A 5,749-nucleotide genomic window follows, 5' to 3' on the forward strand; every position below is an offset into this window, starting at 1 on the left:
AAAAAAAAAAAAAAAAAAAAAAGTGTTTACGTGGACCCTCATAGATTTATTATTGTTATTATTATGAACTAATAAGTATTTCTTAATTTTAATACAATAAATATTTATAAATATAATCCACATAAACAAAATCTCCATGACTTCTTCAGTAAAGTGTAAGATGTGAAAGGAGGTCTGGGGTATATGTAGCTTAGTGATAGAGCACTTGCCTAGCACACATGAGGCCCTGAGTCATCCCAGTAGCAAAGAGATTCAGATAGCAAACTGAGAACTTTTCAAAATTATACACCACACAAGACTAACTCCAAAGGTAAGCCAGCTTTTTAGTCAGTTTAACAAGGCAGAAAGAGGGATGGCAGGTGGGAAAGAATTTCCTATAGGTATGATGCCTTCCTTTCCTATCCCTAATCTGTTTTCTTCCTCTTTACCTCATTTTAATTTCTTTTTCTGATTTCCTCTCCTTGCCCTCCTTGAATTCCTGTAAGTACTTTATTGTTCCATTCCTAGAACCTTTATCCTATGCTACATCTTGTTTATTTATTTATTTATTTATGCAGGGCTTGAGATCCAACCCAGAGCCTTTAGAATGCTAGGCAAGTGCTTTACCCCTGAGCTACACCCTCAGCCCCATCATATATTAAATAGTAGGTAACTTTATTGCCCCAAGCTTCTTTGATTGGCACATGTATGAGCACACGTGCATACACACACCTGAACACACACATGTGCACTGAGATTCAGAGTTCAAGGAGATCTATGAAATGGACTCAGGGTTTTGAGACTTGGATGGTAAAGAAAATTGCATATTTATTTTTATTAACCTTTAATTGTCATTTAGCCTTTCTTTCAATTATCAATATAGACAACAAATCATATCAGCACTAGCAGTACCTGTGACATTATTGCCAAGAGAAATTACTGATATTTTCATATTATATCAGAGTTGTTATAGATATTTAGAACTATCGCTTAAACTTATCACTATTTTGAAATTATGGGATTTATTAGATCCACCACTAGATCTTGTTACTTAAGGCATTAATAAAGAAGCATATATATTACTGTATCACAAGCTTGTTTGCTTAATGGTTTGATAACTATTTAAATAGATAGTAGTTGGTTTCCTTTGTAATTTTAGGATTTTATTTTACGTATTTAAAAGCATAATTCTGTGCTGGGCATAGTGGTGTATGGTACACAATAAATGCTCAATATGTATTTAGTGAATTTCATTTGGAGGATTTCAAACAGTCTGTTGAATGTTTTCCCTTTCCTCTGTGCCACCACCAAAGGCTGGGCCTGCCTCCCAACCCCACTTCCTCCTAAGACAGGAAGTTGATCAATTTATTACCATCCTCATGCAATCCACACACCCAGGGAGCCCAAAACTTCTGCCCTGGAGCCAGATATTCCTATGTGTTTTTACAAGTGAGTGTCATACACATGAGATAATTGAGATTATGATTACAACACCATGGGTGGTATCAAAAAAACTATTCACATGGGCCCAACTCTAAATGCTGCAAACTACAAAATGTTTAAATATGCTTGGCAGTGGAAAACTCTAACAACAGCCATTTATGTAAACAATCTAACATTTGTGCCCAAGTTCATTTACATTATTCACTCACTTTGTTTTGTGCCGTTTCCCTTTTACAGTAAACCATACATTTCAGCCAAGTCTTCATCCTTTGCTTCTTAGCACTGCTACTTGCTCTTGCAATATGGTGGTTTGCTCAAGCTTCAAAAATCTAAAAGAAACATTTTATTATTTTTCCCTTATTTTCCTTCCACATATGCAAGCACTCTTTTCCTGTTTACTTGTCTAAAAGCTCTTTTTCTTCTGCCATTGAAGCTGGGCTTGAGCACTCATCTTAAAAATCTAAGCACCCTTCAAGAATGGAGCAGACATCAAGGAGATGAACACAGAAGAAAAATCACAGTTTGATTATTTCTAAAAACAAGCATACAGGAAAGTGGTTGTAAGAAAAGTAACAAATGAAAAATTTATGGTGAAAGGGAAATGCAGGACTTGAGTGCTATTAGTTTAAAAGGGTTTCATTATTAGGTCCACAGTCAATGTCCTTTAGTTAAATGCCTAAGTTTTCTGGCAAATACTGGAGATTCAGCAGTTAGATCACTGGTCTGGAGGCAGGAATCTTCTTAGGCTCTGGCCACTGGAATACTGGCGATTACGTTGAAAAATTCAGGCTTTGAGGCCAAGCAGAAATGGTGATGGGGACAGAAACCTGAGAAACCAGCAGATCAGCCAAATAATACCAGTAGCAGAAAGGCTGAAAACGGTTGGGGATGTAGCTCAGTGACAGAGGGCTTGCCTAGCATGCACAAAAACCTGGGTTCAGTCCCCAGAACCAGCCCTCCATACACACACACACACACACACACACACACACTACTGCTAGGGTGAACTGCTAATTAAATGCACTTAGAAAGAAAGAAAGGCTAGAAAATGAGAGGGAGTTGCTTGGGCTTCCCACATCCTCCCTATCTGAAACCAGCACTTGTCAAAGTATGGGAGTGGATTCAAACTTTACATAAGAATTAAGTTTCAAGGCTACATAGGGGTTACAGACCAAAGAGAGTGAGCTCCTGGATAGTGAGAGTTTCTAAAGACTCCAGGGTTGGTTTTTGTTTTTGTTTTGTTTCAAACATTTTTTTTTGGGGGGGGGGGTGCAGGGAGGGGAGTGTCTTGCTATGTTGCCCAGGCTGGACTCAAATTCCTGGACTCAAATGGCCCACCTGCCTCAGCCTCCCAAGTAGATGGAATCACAGGCTTGCACTACTACATCCAGCTCAAACTTTAATTAGGAAAAGTTTCAAATACTCAAAAAATGAAATTGTGTAAGAAACCCATCACAGACTTTAAACAATTCTCAACCTTTTTTTTTTTGGAACATACAAATATATAGTGATGCTTGTAGCTATGACAGCCATCTTGTCACCATGAAGAGATAAACTCAAGGACAAAGACCAAGTTACTATTCGCGATTGAGGAGAAGTGTGGAAAGGACCATAATGATTGATGATGGTTCAATCAACACTCACCAATTTTTTTTTTTTTTCTTTTCGGTAATAGGGATTGAACCCAGGACCTCACTGAGGATAGCAAAGCACTCCACCACTCTACCCCAGGCCCTTTTATTTTTTATTTTGAGACAGGGACTCTTTAAATGCACAGGTTGGCCTTGAACTTCCGAGGCTCCCTCAGGCTTTCCAGCAGCTGGGATTACAGGCATGTGCCACTGCTCCTTAGGTTCCACTTTTAGCCCTCTGATTTCTAAGTCATCTTTCTTTTTTCTTTTTTTTTCCTAAGTCATCTTTCTTGGAAATGTGTTCTCCCTACTCACGACTCCAACTACTGCCTCAGTCCATCTGTGGCTCATGCATGCAGCACCAGCCCCATCTTCTTGGTGTGTCCTCAGCTGCCTCCTGGATTTGTCCATCTTAATATTCTATGGCATTTCATTCTATAGCATACATCATTGGTTACCTCCTTGGAAGCTTCTCTACCTTTAGTTTCTGTCTTATTATAGAACATCAGTTAAATCAAGGTATGTTTTTTTTGTTTGTTTGTTTTTTACTGAAAATTGAACCCAAAGGCGCTTAACCACTGAGCCACATCCCCAGCCCTTTTAATTATCTTATTTAGAGACAGGATCTTGCTGAGTTGCTCAGGGCCTCACTAAGTTGTTGGGACTGGTTTTGAATTCAAGATCCTCCTGCCTCAGCCTCTGAGCCTCTGGGATTACAGGTGTGCATCACCGTGACTGGCTATAAATCTAGATATGGAAGGGCATATGCTTTGGGGTAAACTGAGCTGGCTCCCTAGTCACAGAGATAATCTTGATTAGCCTAATCTATCCCTGATCATTTCATCCCCCTTTTGGATAATTGCTTTGGGAATATGCAGGTGATGCAAGTCAGACTAATTACACTTGATAGGAAATATGCTGCAAGTGAAGGATTCTGACAAATTTTCCTTGCTCTTAAAGAAAGGAACAGGTAGGGGCTAGGGATGTGGCTCAAGAGGTAGTGTGCTCGCCTGGCATGCGTGCGGCCCGGGTTCGATCCTCAGCACCACATACAAACAAAGATGTTGTGTCTGCTGAAAACTAAAAATAAAAAAATATTAAAAAAAAAAAAAGGAACAGGTAAAAGGTTTCCACTCTTGAAGCCAGATTCCTGAAGTGGTATGTCAGTTATGCCACTTACTAGTCAGTGACTCTGGACAAGTTACCTAAATTCTCTGTACCTCAGTTTCCTCATCCATAAAATAGGGATAATTTAATCAACTTATAGGATTGCTACAAGGTCCAAAGAGATTAACATATGTAAAATGCTTAAAATAGTGTTTGGTATAACAGAAGTGCTATGCAAGTGCTGGGATTGTGGCTCAGTGGTAGAGCGGGTGCCTAGCACATGTGAGGCCCTGAGTTTGATCCTCAACACCATATAAAAATAAATAAAAATTAAAAAAGGTATTGTGTCCAACTATAACTTTAAAAAGAAGTGCTATGCAAGTTTTTAGCTGTCAATATTACTATTGTGTAAAGATGTGATGATTGTAGCTATGGCAGCCATCTAGTGACCACGAAAAGATGAGCTTTGAGGTCAAAGACAAAGTTACTATTCATAACAGAGTGGAAATATGGAAAAGACCTTAATCACATGTTATCAAGCTGTTGATTTAAACAACTCAGGAACTGCCCTCCTCCTGAATTTCCCATTAAGTGAAATAATAATTTTCTTCTGTGCAGATGGACACAATACCTTTATTTATTTATTTATTTATTTTTATGTGATGCTGAGGATCGAACCCAGTGCCTCACAGGCAAGCGCTCTACCACTGAGCCACAAATCCAGCCCCAGATTTTGTGTCTCTTTGGTTGAATTTTCAATTTCTTGCAACCCCAAAAGCATCCAAATTGAAACACATGACCCAAACCAAAGTTCTTCTCCTCAAAGTTTACTCAAGTTTATTGCCTCTGTCAAGACATTGCAATGTCCCTATTTAGCCTCCTCTATATTTCCTTTCTCCAGTCAGTTTTACCAATGTTTCCTTCTAATTTTTTCTTTCTATTAATAAAATTACCACTGCTGGCTAAACAATAACAGTGTAGTCAATACCCTGAAATTGTCCACATGAGACATGAGGGGTTCATATAACTTGAAAATATTGATCATGGCCACCTCTTCTTCTTTCACAGAGCCTAGCACATAGTGGGCATTCAGAACAAATTTGTTAAATGAATGTATGGATGGAAGGATGAGGCATTTTCCAAATGATTTTTCAGAGAAAAACTTTTCAGAGAAAGAAATCTTCTTCTACCATGTAGTTGTCCTATTTGATGAACCATTGAACTGTTTATTCAGGACTTTTCAGAACCTTCAGTATGCTTCTATGTGTTAAGAATCAGGGGGCTGGGTATGTACCTCACTGGTAGAGTGCTTGCCTGGCATACATAAGGGTTCAATTCCCAGCACCACCACCAAAAAAAGAAAAAAAAAAATCAGAGGACTCGGAGTGAGCACTTGATTAGTATGGGTGAGGCCCTGGGTTCAGTCCTCTACATTAAAGAAAAGCAGGGAGGGGGCTCTGGTGTTCAATGCCACACAAGTTTAATTGACAAGAGGGGAACTTACTCTCTACTCATCTCTGTAGAGGATGAGTATCCTACTCCAGAGGATAGCTGGGGAAACACTAAAGCAATGTATCTTTAAATGAGCA

Source organism: Marmota marmota, unplaced genomic scaffold (assembly GCF_001458135.2).
Source record: "Marmota marmota marmota unplaced genomic scaffold, marMar, whole genome shotgun sequence".
In the NCBI taxonomy this organism is placed as follows: Eukaryota; Metazoa; Chordata; class Mammalia; order Rodentia; family Sciuridae; genus Marmota; species Marmota marmota.